Below are 15,587 nucleotides of genomic sequence, written 5' to 3'. Positions count from 1 at the left end.
CGCCCTGAAGGAGGTGAACGTCAACCATCTTGTTGAAAACGAATTCCTAACACCATCACGTGAAAATTATAAGGAAATTAATACACCCAGTGATTTAGCCCTACAAGTTGAACTCAGGAGACTTGAGATACAACTAGAAACCCTCAAACAAGGGCAAGCCCAAGCTAATAACTCTTCATTGTTTAGAGTAGACCAACATTTAGGTAGTGTTCCTAAGTTTAGTGAGGAAGAACCGGACCAATTCAACTCTCTTTTCGAGAAACTGGTGAGGTTAATTGGGTGGCCATTTGATTAGTAAACTCAGCTCGTTTATCGGTCGTTCACCGGTAAGGCGTTGGACGTTTTCACTACTCTTTCGGAAGAGCAGGTGAAAGACTATAATCGGGTTAAGTCCACTGTCCTCACGAGTTACCAACTCGTCCCAGAAGCCTATCGCTAGCAGTTTCGGAACCTTAGGAAATCTAACAATGAGACCTACGTCGAATATTTTCGACGAAAACAGGTCCTTAATCAAAGGTGGATCGAGAGCAAATCGGCGCATGTGGACCTTGACAGATTTGTTGAACTGATTCTGCTCGAAGACATCCGCGTTAATTTACACCCAGAGGTACGAGCCTCCCTCGACAAGAGAGATATTCGTACCCTGGCTAACGCCGGCCCAGTGGCCGACCACTATCGTTTAACTAATCCACGTGTAACTTACAGGTCTTCTGCTCCCACGTTCCAACCCGGCCAGTCAGTCCGGCCTAAGAAATCACCCCCCCCCCACCTCCGCCTACGTCAGCACCTTCTACCGCACCGCCTGGACCTCGGATTTCCGCAGGACTTGCATCATCTACCTCAGGTAAGTCGTTGTCCGTGAGACAGGAGGATCTATCCTTACGAATGAGAGGAATAATTTTTGTTAGTACTGCCGAAGGACAGGTCATGATAGTGATTGTCTCAAAATAAAGAAAAAGAGCCCCTCTCATCCAGAATCCCCCTCTCTCTCGGTCAATGTGGCCGAGCAATCAGGCGTTCAGTTGGATCACCTTCCCCCTGCAAATAATCGACCTGTTGCCACAATTGGTTCTCCCCCATCTATATTGCCTATATTCGATCCATTTTGTCCCTCTAGTTCCGTAACTCTTACTCAGTCCAGTGTACCCATCCCCATTAATTTTTTGAGAGACACAGGCTCCGCCTTATCTCTGGTCACCAAAGACGCTGTCCCTTTCTTAGATCAGTATTGTACCAGAAGTTGGGTTCTAGTGAACGGTTTAACTGGGGAATTGCATATCCCACTCTGCCAATTATACTTACGGTCCCTTATAAGATTGCTTATGTTGTTTGATTTTTATTTATTTTTTTTTTTTTTTATTCTCTTGTTCGAGTTTTTTTTTCACTTCTTTATGGATCAAGTGCATGGCGAGTTCTACGCGTTTTGCGTAATCTTCTATGGTGTACAGGGGGAAGGGTTTTTTCCAGTACGTCATATGGCATACGGAGGGGTTGGCCGAAGTGTACAAAGTGGGGAGAGTTCTTAGTCGCTGAGTTTATAGAGCCATTTATGCTGGCCTGCACTTGTGGGAGCCAATCTTCCCAGGTGTCGCAAAGGCGTTCTTGCAGGGGGCGGAGGAGTTCAAGGATTTTTCTGTTTGTTCTCTCTACTATTTCTTTTCTTTGTGGGTGATACGCTGTGGCTTATAACCTGTTGATGTGGTATAATTTGGCTATGTTTTGGAAAACTTCGTTTTTTAACTCTGATCCGTTATCCGAAATGATTTGACGAGGAATTTTATACTTACAGAACACATGGTCGACTAAGGCTTGGGCTACCGTTTCCACCGATTTGTCTGGTAGGGGCACTAGTATCGTATACTTTGAAACGTAATCTACTGCGGGAAGGTCGCATTGGGAAACCTTGGCGGCTTGGGGCTAGTTTTAAAAGGTCAATGCCCATAGTATCCCATGGTTCTGAGGGGATGGGTACTTCTCCGATTTTGAGTGGTTTTGGGTCTGATCCACAAAGTTGGTTACAGGTAGTGCAGTGTTCAATGTGACGGTTGATGTTGGTGGCCATCTCGGGCCAGTAGTACGCCCGTTTGGTGTTTGCAAGGCCTTTTTTCTTGCCTGGGTGGCCTGCAATGGGGTTTTTGTGTATCATTAGGGGGATTCATGGAATCAGTGAGTTTGGGATTACTGTTTGGATTGGGGTAGTAATGCCTCTTTTAAGAATCCCATCCTTTAGATTTAATTCTCGGAGGGGTACGGGGGTGGGGGGTAGGGTGGCTCCCGTTTCTGGGTGGAGGATTTGGGTCTTTTCTTTGTTCTTCTCGGAGTTCCGGGGTGGGATGCATTGGGTGGTTGGGACTGTTGCGATCAGGGGGTTTTGGCTCAGTGTGTTTGTTATGACGTTTGCCTTACCTTTTATGTAGGTAATTTTTGGGTTGAATTCTAAAATGGCTATATGCCATCTTGCTATATTACCTTGTAAGGTTTTTTCCGTTGAAAATTTCTGTTAAAGGCTGGTGGTCTGTCATGACTGTGATTTTGTGACACAGGATGAGTCCCCCGGAAAAGTTTTAGAGCCCAGACTACAGCTAGAGCTTTCAAATTGGTTGTGGAGTAGTTACGCTCTTCAGGGTTCAGTACGCGGCTTGTGTACGCTATCGCTCTATATTTCCCGTTTGAGTCTATTTGTTGTAGGACTGCACCTATCCCAAGGGTGGATGCGTTCGTGAACAGAAAGAATTCCTTTGTAAAATTTGGGAAGGCGAGTATGGGTGCCCTGTATAGTACTGTCTTTATTTTCTGGGAGCATTCTTGTTCTTCAGAGTCCCATTTGAAAAGTAAGTTCTTACATGTAAATTTGGTAAGTGGGGCAGCTAAATCAGCAAAATATCTGATAAAAGGCCTATAATAGGCAGCCATGCCAACAAAAGAACGGAGTTGATCCTCGTTCTTTGGGGTGGGGAATTTGGCAATAGCTCTGATTTTGTCTTCGTTTGTGTGGATTCCGTCTTTGTTTACTGTATGGCCAAGAAAGGTAATTTCCTTGTTATTTTATTATTTATTATTATTATTTTTTTTTATTAATGAGCACTTGTTAAGTTGGATTTTAAGGCCAGCTTTTCTTTTGAGAGTTTGTAGGATGTACCCAAGGGTGTTAAGGTGGTCTTCTACAGTAGGGGAGAATAATATTAGATCGTCTAGATAGACGAAAAGGGATTTGTTTAGTTTATCTTTGAAAAGACTATTCATGAGTCTTTGTAGTCTACTAGGCCCATTCTTTAGCCCGAATGGCATTTGGTTAAATTTTAAATGACCTTTGCCAGTACTGAAGGCTGTGACTTCTTTGGGCTCCTCTTCTAGCTCAATCTGCCGGAAGGTAGATTTGAGGTCTAGGGTTGAGAAAACATTGTTTCCTTGGCCAAGTGACTGGAGAACATCTGTTATGACAGGCATAGGCATGCGGTCTGGGGTGGTGTTAGTCTTTACTTTACGGGATCTATGACTGGTTGTAAGAGGCCGGTAGATAGAGGTAGACATTTAGGTAGATAGAGGGTTAGGTGGAGAGGAATGTAAATTTTATATTCATTTTATATTCGGTTGTTATGAAACAATGGCCGACTGCAAGTTGCTGAGTTGCATATTCTAGCTTACCGTCTTGTATTTGTAAACATTGGTTGGAGTGGCGATCAAAGGTGCTGATGTGACTAAATGTAAACACAGAACTTGTTCTGCTTGCGACAAGATGCTTGCGTAAACAGTAATGCTTGAGACAGTTTAACAGTCTTTCTGATTGGAGAAAAGGTTGGAGGAGGAGAAAAATTATTGGTGCATGGAGGTAAAGTCACGCCCTAAAAGGGTGGCACTTATTTGTAATTAAATCGTGACGTCGGAGCAGACTTGGCTTGGTGGGTGTAAGAGGATCCCATGGGGAATTCCACGGGTGTACCTATTACCATACGTTGTACCAGAATTCGTGAAGAAAAGGAAGAAAAATTAAGTTAATAATTTAATTCCCCTTCATTATTGAATAATGGAACTTGACTAAAAAAATTATACTACGAGAGTGGCATGGGGCCTTGAGACGAGTTACTTATAGTACTACAATTATTGAAAGAAAGTGTAGAAATTGTAAGTGAATTACAATTTCACTGAAGGGAATTGAAGTGTTGGTAGCAGCGAAGCTAACACTGGTCTAAAAGATCCATCCTTTTTAGGAACTAGTAAAAGTGGGGAGTTCCAAGGGCATTGAGAGTGTCTGATGACACCTTGTTCCTGCATATCTTCTATGTTGTTCGTGACAAGTTGCTTTTTGCTCTGAGGAATTTTATAGGCTTGTGTGTAGAAGGGGTGTGTGTGGGGTGGTATGTGGATATAGTGTTTAACCAAGGAAGTTTTTCCCAATGGTTCATCGTTCAAGGCGATTGCTTCACGATGGGATTGAAGAATGTTCCTAAAATTGGTTCTGGCTTGCTGGAAATCTATAACTGGGATATCTTCGAGAGGGATTGGAGTGGGGTTTGGTTTGGTGGTGATGGTGTTGAAAGGAGTGGTGTGTGTTTTCTGAATGGGGTTATATATAATTTGGATGTACCTATTTGTGTACGTTTGTTTAGTTTAACTGGGGTATGTGAGATGTTCTCTAGTAAGATTTCCTCTTTCTTCTAACTATATCCTATACAGCAGGCATATGGAGATTTTCTTCTACAGGTATCAGGAGACACAATTATGCCTTGGCCTGGGAGTGCACCAGGTATGGTTGTTGAGGTAATCATCTCCCCTGGGGGGATTGTAATCTTGCCTGTGGTGAGAATTTGTATGTTGAGATGGGGGAGTGGGTGGTGTGGTGTTGTCTTTCTTTGCATGTGTGCGTGGGTAAGGAAAGGTGTCATAATGTTGGTGGTATGGCCTGATGTTGAGTCAGGGATTTGCGGAGGCATCCTGTGTTCTGGTGAAGTCAGCAGATGCTGAGTTGAGCAAGATTGGTTGCAGGCAGGATGTTGTGACACTCCGGTAGAGTGATGTGGAGGATAGTGATGGATACTGAGGGTGTTCACCCGGACGCCTAGAAGCGTCGGGAAAGGTGAGGGGGGATTTTTATGTCACCTAATTTGAGCATAGCGGGGTTTGTATATGTATAGTGATTTTGTGATTGGCTAAGAATTGCAATCTTAAAATGCCATCACATTCAAGGATTCAGTTTTCGGCTACCTAGAAGGTAGTGGGTGGGAATGGGTTATTAACAATGGTTATGGGGGGGGGGGGGTTATAGTTGAGGTGAAGTTTAGATGCGTACCACTTATTATGGTTTCCGTAAGGTGTGGTCTGTCGGTAGGGTAGGAGTCACTTAATTGTGCACATATAGATTGTGAAAGTATGATTATTTTTGTGCCTATGTCTATTAGGATTGTACATGGGACGTTTCCTAACGTGCCCTTGAAACATAGGGCTTCTGGTTCATTTATGGGTGATGTTATGTTTTTTTCTTGTGGGAGGCTTGTATGTATTCCCCTAACTGTTTGTTGTGTGTTGTGTTACGTGAGTGGGGGGTTGTTTGGTTGGTGATTCCTGTTGAAGGTTGTGGGGTGTTCCTGTTAGGGGTTGTTGTGTTGTGGTTGCAATGTTGGGGTTTTGGGCTCGGCACTCGTTTTCGGGTGGGAGTATGTGTTATGGACCAAGCATTGTTTGTTCTGGTTGTGATGGGTAGGTTTGGGGATAGATTGGCGGTTCTGTTGGTAGAAGTCTCTATCTGAATGGCAATAGGAGTTATGTAGAGTAGAGTTAGTATAACTTTAGTTGTCTGGTGATCTTTGGGGTCTTGTCTGGCTATTATCCATGCTAGCTGAGCTGTTGTAGGGTCGTTGGGCTTTGCATTCAGCGTTTGAATGGGATGCTGTGTTGTAAAGGGAACACATTGCACTTTGTCTGGGGCGTTGTCTGCAGTTCCTTGTGTTGTGGGAATTTGATTTGTGGATATCGCACCAAATGATGCCGAGGTTGTTATTACAAAGGATTACAAAGGCGGAACATACCGACAAGAGACCTTTTGATCCATAGCTAGGACGGATGCGAAAAAAAAATCATATTAATAATAAAATAATAAATGAAAACTATAATAATGTAAATAACAAATAAAATACATAAATAAATGCATAGGTATAGTTAAATAATAAACAAACAGGTAAATAGTGAATAATAATAAAGTGACATATAACTAATAATAAATGAAAATCAGACAGACAAAAGATAACAAAACAAAAACAAATAATATAAGATAAATTATAATCATTACAGCATCTTACTTAGGTATTTATCTAAATGATTCTTAAAGCTTCGAACTGAACTACATTGCACTACCTGTGCAGGAAGTTTATTCCATTCATTAACTACATGGTTGGCAAAGTTGTTTCTACCTACTTCCAAATTGAATATATTTCCGGACAGTTTGAGGCCATTGTTTCTTGTCTGATTCTCATTCAATGTGAAAATTTGGTCACTTTTGATGTTGTCAATTCCCTTTAAAATCTTAAAGACCTGTATCAAGTGACCTCTGAGTCTACGGTTTTTTAGGGAGAACAGATTCATGTGTTTTAGTCGATTTTTGTATGATTTATTTTTGATATTTGGAATCAGTTTTGTGGCTCGCCGTTGCACTTTTTCCAGTCTGTCGATGTCTTTAATGAGATTCGGTGACCATACGGAAACAGCATATTCCAAATGTGGACGAACTAACGATTTATATAGCTTGTTAATGAGTGATGGGCTTTTGAATTCAGACGATCGCGGAATCAGTCCTAGAATCTTATTTGCTTTCTCAGAGGCTGAAATACACTGCTTGGATGATTTGAGGTCGTTACTGATAATTACGCCGAGATCTTTTTCACTATCCACTTTTGTTAACGAATATCCAAATAGCTTGTAATCGTACTTACTGTTATTTTTACCTATGTGCATTCCCTTGCATTTACTTGTGTTAAATTTCATTAGCCACTTTTCAGACCATTGCTGTAATTTATCTAAACTTCTTGAATATCTAATTGGTTTGAGTGATCATTTGCCACTCCGCACAGTTTTGTATCATCAGCAAATTTGGAAACAGTAGATTTTAGTCCTTGGTCTATATCATTTATATATACTATGAATAGAAGTGGCCCAAGAACGGAACCCTGAGGAACTCCACTTGTAACATTTTTCCATCTAGAAGTTTTTCCATTTAAAACAACTCTCTGTTTTCGACCATTCAACCAATTACTAGTCCAACCTAATAGGCTACCACTTATTCCGTATAAAGCTAATTTAGTAATTAGTCTTTCGTGTGGGACGGTATCAAAAGCTTTTGCAAAGTCTAGATATATTAAATCTATATTGTTTCTTTTGTCATAATTCGAAAAAAACTGTGTTGTAAAATTCGAGTAAGTTCGTCAGGCAAGAACGTTTCCGTCTGAAACCATGCTGGCTATCATTTATCAAACGGTTACTTTCTAAATGATGTTCGATAGCATCTCTGATGATAGTTTCCATTATTTTTCCTACGATTGAAGTCAAACTTATAGGCCTATATTTGTTTGTTTCTTTTTGTCACCTTTTTTGAATATGGGAGTAACGTTAGCTAGCTTCCATTCTCTTGGGACATCTCCGGATATGATGGATTTCTTGAAAATAATTTCTAATGGAACAACAATCTAGTTTTTAATTTCCTTTGAGATTCTTGGATGCCAACCGTCAGGCCCTGGTGTTTTATTAACTTGAGTTTGTCTATACACCTTTTAATTTTTTCTTTTGTTATATTTACCGTATTGAGTAAGTTTACCCTAGACTTTTCACAGGTTTCAGTTTGGAATTCACTTTGAGGTGTTTCGTTTACGAATACCGAGCTAAAATAATTGTTTAAGATACTACACATTCCTTCATTTGAATATTCAAGTTGACCGTTATCAGATAATAGTGGACCAATGTGATTCCTAACAACCTTTTTATCTCTAATGTAACTATAGAATTCTTTGGGATTCTCTTTGGATTGGGGGGGGTTAGGGTGCTTTGGAATGTTGTTTATGGAGGATGTTGGGTTTATTCTGGCTGGTTGAGCATTGCTGAATCTATCAATTCCACATTTGTCTGTTATGTCAAGGATGTATTTGGATGGGGAGGTGTAATTTGTGTCAATGTTAACTCGCTGGGCCTCTCTCTCACACTTGATGGGGATGGCCGTGAAAAACATGGCAAGCTCAAAGAAATTTGCTACATCTTCTCTTTTGACATAGTTTACACCATGGTTATTCTGTGAGACCCATTGGAAGGGACTATTGAGTGAAGCTTTGATTGTTTTTGAGACTTGGGCTACCTGTACCACGATCGAGTTGAAGGAGAAGGACGGGTGGTTGTACATGAACTCCAGTACTTCAATAGGAAAGGAAAATTATCCTAAGATCCGTCACAGAATAGTTTCTTAAGTTCTGAACAGTAATCTGTGTATGAAAGACCAGATTCTAGTTTTGATTCAATGAGACGAGCGAGCTGTTTGTAGTCATCCTTTGACTTAAAGTGGTTATTGATGATAGTTATTTGTGTTTGTCCTGGGTTATATTATTGTTAGCAAAGTGAACTTTGCATGCTGCGATATAGTCTGTGATGGTGATGCCACTTACTTTCGAAAAAGTGGGAATATCAGAATTTGTGGTTGAGAGGGTATAGTGGATATGGATTTGGATAGGGGGGTTTGGAGGGGGGGCCTTGGAGGACGAGTGGGTGCCTGTGGGGTACTGGGTTGTGGTTGTATTTATATGGCTTTAATTTGCAGATGGAGCTGTATTGGTACTTGTAGTTTGTGGTGTATCGGGGGTGGTTTGAGTTATTTCCTCCTGTGCTCCCTATGTGTTACTGATGTTCATAAATCTATGATCAACTGATTCGACTAGGTTCCAAGCCGCAAAACGTGATCGGGTATTTTGTGACATTGTGAAATTTTGAGATATGGTGAAAAAATATACAATTATACAGACAAATATGCACAAAGAAGATGAAAAAAGGGTATTAGTATTACTTGTTCATCGTTCCGAAGGTGGTTCCAATAGGATAAGGGGTAGATTGTTGATGGTTGCTCTTGATGGGGTTCTACCTAAAATGTTTGTATATATATATATATATATATATATATATATATATATATATATATATATATATATATACACATATATATATATAATACATATATATATATATATATATATTTACATATATATATATATATAAAGATGTAATTAGTTGTTTGATGAAGATATATTCAAACTTATTACCCACTTTCAGAGGAAATTGGAATTAGATTAAGTATTCCTACTTAGAATTTTACTTATGCGCTACTACAGCACATTATTCTAATAAGAATATGTATGTATATATGTATATATATATATATATATATATATATATATATATATATGTATGATTATGTAAAAAGAAGGGGCAAAGAATGATATTTATATGAATATGAGTTTGACTGGGAAACAGTTACTTGAGCTGAAGACCACAGGAGTTGTAGAAGTAAGGTGTTGCTGTGTGTATGTGTGAATTTGGTAAGTAATCTTAGGATGTTGTGGAGGGCCAGGTGGCTAGCTAGTCACGTAGGGGCTACCGGGGTTGTAGGATCAGGGTGATCTGTCAGTTAGACGGGTGACCCTTAGTCGATACGAATCTACTGTCAAGTTCGGTTGATTCGGAACCACCGTGAATTTCTTTTCTGGGAGTAGTGGGGGGTGGGTGGATACACAGCGGGTGTCGTTGTCTTTTGATGAATAATAATTGTCTTGATTGTCCAGAGGGGAATAAAATCGTGGAGTGTCAGTTATACACAATGAGATTCAAAAATGTTCGTTGTAACGGGGTTGATTGTGACACCTCGCGGAATTTTTCTGAGTTGCTGGGCTGAAGCAACTGATACACTTGGATGAACGAAAGATTTGGTTTCTTTTTGGGTTATGTCCACACAATGTATTCGACCGAACTATAACTAAACCTGTAATTGATTTCGGCACCCATTTGTATGGGATAGAGTACAAAAAGTCACTTGTTCCTGGAACACCCAAACACACGAGTGGTCTCGTGGTATTCTGTGTGTTTCTCAACGACTAATATGGGTATACGTGGTCATTTTGTTAATTTTCACTGAGCACTGGGATTCACTTTGTGAGTGTCAATTATTTGAAAACCTCTTAACAAAAGCCTAGATTACAACTGCAGACCTTCCCGGTCTGCTTTCCACCTAATGACTACCAACTCCTCTCTGCTATCGGTAGTCATGTGACGAAAGTGCTGACCGGGGTATTTTGGGGAGTTGGCACGTTATAAATATTTTACATTTTATTATGGTGATGCAAGTTTTGGATATCAGTATATCTTACAATATGTGTCATTATAAGAATGTGTACTTATTACTAGTTACTTAATTATTATGGTTATTAATCTAAATTAAGCGATATAATGTGTATGAGTAAAAGGTGTTCTTAGGAATCAGGGATATTTCACGGTTTGGTCACGTGAAGGAAGAGCTTAAGGGCGTGTGTGTGTTCGTATGTATGTTGCGGTGTAGTTTTCCATAGGTGTTATTGCAATATGTAGGGTTATAGGTAATGGTTACAATGATAGTTACTTAACCGATTGCGCCATCAAGATAAATATAAATTGAGCGCAACCTTTCTTATATATTTGTATGCTCGAGTTACATATACGTACATGAAAGTTTACGTTCAACCCATCTCCACCATGATAGTATAATTGGTAGGTATACAACGCGGAAAAGTATTTGCACAACACTGAATGGGACCCAGTGATCAGATTTATATTTATCAACCACAATTCACTTTAAATCGAAGCCATCAACATCGAGAGACTCGAGGAGGCGTACATGCAGAAATTGAAACATGGTACAGACAAGGACTCGAACCTCCACTAGCACTTGATAAGTGATTGTGACTTAACTAATTGCGCCATCAAGACAGATATAAGTTGAGCGCAACTTTTCTTAAATATCTGCATGCTCGATTTACATATACACAAAATTTTGCGTTCAACCATCTCCATCATGAGAGTACAATTGGCAGGTATATATATATATTACAAAGGATTACAAAGGTGGAGCATACCGACAGGAGACCTTATGATCCATATCTAGGTCGGATGCGAAAAAAAAAATCATATTAATAATAAAACAATAAATAAAAACTATAATAATGTAGATAACAAATAAAATACATAAATAAATGAATAGGTATAGTTAAATAATAAACAAACAGGTAAATAGTAAATAATAATAAAGTGACATATAACTAATGATAAATGAAAATCAAACAGACAAATGATAACAAAACAAAAACAAATAATATAAGATAAATTATAATCATTACAGCATCTTACTTAGGTATTTATCTAAATGATTCTTAAAGATTCGAACTGAACTACATTGCACTACCTGTGCAGGAAGTTTATTCCGTTCATTTACTACACGGTTGGCAAAGTTGTTTCTACCTACTTCCAAATTGAATCTATATCCGAACAGTTTGAGACCATTGTTTCTTGTCTGATTCTCATTCAATGTGAAAATGTTGTTACTTTTGATGTTGTCAATTCCCTTTAAAATCTTAAAGACCTGTATCAAGTGACCTCTGAGTCTACGCTTTTTTAGGGAGAACAGATTCATGTGTTATAGTCGATTTTTGTATGATTTATTTTTTATATTTGGAATCAGTTTTGTGGCTCGCCGTTGTACTTTTTCCAGTCTGTCAATGTCTTTAATGAGATTCGGTGACCATACGGAAACAGCATATTCCAAATGTGGACGAACTAACGATTTATATAGCTTGTTAATGAGTGATGGACTTTTGAAATCAAAAGATCGCGCAATCAGTCCCAGAATCTTATTTGCTTTCTCAGAGGCTGAAATACACTGCTTGGATGATTTAAGGTCGTTACTGATAACTACGCCGAGATCTTTTTCACTATCCACTTTTGTTAACGAATTACCAAATAATTTGTAATCGTACTTACTGTTATTTTTACCTATGTGCATTCCCTTGCATTTACTTGTGTTAAATTTCATTAGCCACTTTTCAGACCATTGCTGTAATTTATCTAAATCTACTTGAATATCTAATTGGTTTGAGTGATCATTTGCCACTCCGCACAGTTTTGTATCATCAGCAAATTTGGAAACAGTAGATTTTAGTCCATGGTCTATATCATTTATACATACTATGAATAGAAGTGGCCCAAGAACGGAACCCTGAGGAACTCCACTTGCAACACTTTTCCATCCAGAAGTTTTTCCATTTAAAACAACTCTCTGTTTTCGACCATTCAACCAATTACTAGTCCAACCTAATAGGCTACCACTTTTTCACCACCCTTGTCACCACTGTCACCACCACTGTCGGTCCTCGACCATTACACTTATATTTGACTTGTAATTCCACTCGTCTCGAGGCCCCTTGCCTTCGTTACGTGAGTTTCACTAAATGTTCAAGTTCTTATGCAGTAGGACCTATGCCTTGTATTTCCTTTAGTCTCACTAGTTTCCAATTTCATTAGGCCCCATGCCTAGTTCTCTCGACCTTTGGGTTAATAAAAGGGTGGTGATTTTCTTGCTTGTTAAACTAACGGACTACACGCAGAGAGTCCCCACCGGTTCTTCCAATACTTCAGAGCACCTTCGTTCAGACGTCACTTTTTATTCGTCCAATAGTCTTTTACGTTTCAACACAAGTGACACACCTTAAGGGCGTGTCTTATCCTTTTAAAGCCAATAGTATTACTCTACATACCCATTTACCATTTACCTCCAATCCGAGAGGCTGTTACAGACCTTCCAGAATTATTGCTGCATAAGCACAAGCATAGAAGCAAAAACATGACGTCTGTAAGAGGCCGGTAGTTGTACGAATGTAAATGAGCCTGCCTGCTCGACTGTTGTTTTGATAACATTGAGGTGACGCTATGTCTATGTAAACACACCGAAGGTGGTGACTGTTTTATAATCGATGATGTAATCAAAACTCTGTAAGCGCAGGTTAGCTTCGTTTGACTAATGCTGAGGTAAACAATTTTGCTAGTGGCATTGTAATGACTTTCCGGATTGGTGCAAGGTGGAGAAGGAGAAAAAAACTATTGGTGCATGAATTCAAAGTCACGCCCATAAGGAGTGACATTTATTTGAAAAGTCACTGGAGATTGGATTAGAAAAATTAGTGACGTCAGACGAAGGTAGCTTAGCGTAGGATACGGGATCTCGTCAGAGAGAGAGGATCAAGAGACGATCTAGCGAGACGATCGGGGGAGACGATCGAGGGAGACGATGTAGAGACGAGAGAAAGAGATCCTGAGTGTAACCAGAAGGTGAAATTACAGTGAAAGAAGAAAGAAAATTCACCACCCTTTTATTAACCCAAAGGACGAGAGAACTAGGCACGGGGCCTAGAAAATAGTGAGACTACTGCTTAAGAGGAACTTGAATATTTAGGGAAACTCACTTAACGAAGGCAAGGGGCCTTGAGACGAGTGATATTACAAGTCAAATTTAAGTGTAATGATCGAGGACCGACAGTGGTGGTGACAGTGGTGACAAGGGGTGGTGAAAACGTCATTTCGCAAGTGGTATGTCTTCACGGAGGTGGTCTGCAGCTAACACAGTTTAGATTACATCAGCGATTATAAAGCAGTCACCTCCGTCGGTGTGTTTACATAGACAGAACGACGCCTTCCAAACGCCTTCCAATCTTTGTTTATAACAACAGTAGGCGTCGAATTTGACTTGTTGCCTCAGCATTTTAATACCCATGTCTTTCCTAACCTGATTTCCATTCGTACAACTACCGGCCTCTTACAGGGCTCGGCAGCTACCGTTGGTCGTCCCGACCAATTTCTTATTTCCCTCTTACAGGGCTTGCTAATATATTTCTAGAATAAGCTAATCTATCCCTGCGTAATTGGTTATCAAGAAATAAGCAACCCTCCAAAATACATCATTCATGCAATAAATGGTGAATAATACATTAACATAATACCTGTAAATGTGAATAACATGCATGTCAATATATAAGGCACTAAAATCGTACATATAATTGAATTAAGCGGTTACATGGTTGATTTGCCTTGACAGAGCCAACCTCCGGAATACAACAAAGGCAATCAGTGCTGCCACCAACATTGAAAGCAAAGATATAACAATGATTGGTATATGTAAATCATTTGAGGGAGATCTTGACAATGGTCTTCTCTTAATTTTCAAAGGAGGAGAGTTTTCAGGCAATGTGAAGTTGAAGGTTGAAATGTAGGTGTCATCAGTTAAATGCATTGTATTAAGGGTATTAGAAATGGTGGAAATAGTGTCTGCATGCAATTCGCAGTTATCTTGAATAGAGACAAGACCTTCAACCAAATCCAATTTAGGACTCAACCCGGGACAATTGATTGAAACGTTTGTCTTGTTAGGGAAAAACAAGTAATGAGATCCTTGTATGTTACAATGAGGGATTTGGTCTACCAAAATTCGTTGGTAATGACAATTGTTCATAGCAGACACATTCCTAACCAGAGAAGCTTCACATGAATTTTTCAAAGCTTCACGGAACACAAAAAGGGGAGCATTACAACGGTAAATATTCCTATTAAATCTTTTACACTCCTTCAATTTGTCATTAGAGATCCTGCTCTCCTTCAGATTGTCTACAGAAAGGATATAATTGATTGGGTCCACAACTGGAATATCTACTTCATAAAATGAACCATTTACCTTCAATGGGAAGGGTTTCAATTTGTAATAAGTTAAATCTTAGGTTGGAAGAGAACGGGATTTCAATGATAACTGAAGTAACATTTAAATAAGAATTAAGCAATGGATAATATAATGCTACATTAGTTTCCTCAAAGAAGGGTTCAAAGTTCCAATCCTTCTTTGCTGACTTAATTACCTTTATAAGTTGAGGTATTGGAAGGAGAGAAGAAGTTACTTGACCCGAATTTGCCATAACTAAATCTTGTACAAAAGATTCCAACTGAACTTGCATCTCAGATAATTTCAAATGCATAGTATTGAGTAGCAAGAAAAGTTGCATTGTATTCTCTTGTTCACTTTGTTTCAAACTGAGATTCTCTAAGTTATCTGAAATATCAGAGATCATTTCCTCAATGTTTTTAATGCTTGTTTGTAATTCATAAATTTTTTCAACTTTCTCCTTTAATGTATTTATGGAAAATTTCAAGTCAGCAAGGAAGGCAAAATTGGCAATACCTAATCCAGCAAGAGCTCCTAAAGCCACTACTATTGCACTTCTCTTTTGTCTAACATTGCTTTTGAAATTTGAACCTATGATGTGCAATTTATCCTCTATTTCCTTTATTTTGTTTTCAAGTTTACCCTTAGTAATGTTCTGTTTTAAAATTTGTAAACTATTATTAATGGAGTCCACATTTTCTTTAATTTTGGTTACATTTTTATAATCAAGAACTACTCTTACTACCTTATCCACCAAGATTAGGTTACCTTGATGATGTACCAATGCTCCAGGACGAATCGGATTCCAGTCCATGGCACTCACTATACTTAATATAAT

Source organism: Oratosquilla oratoria, chromosome 35, assembly GCF_046742065.1.
Source record: "Oratosquilla oratoria isolate Oo_2021 chromosome 35, ASM4674206v1, whole genome shotgun sequence".
Classification (NCBI taxonomy): Eukaryota; Metazoa; Arthropoda; class Malacostraca; order Stomatopoda; family Squillidae; genus Oratosquilla; species Oratosquilla oratoria.
Note: the sequence above shows the minus strand (reverse complement) of the source record.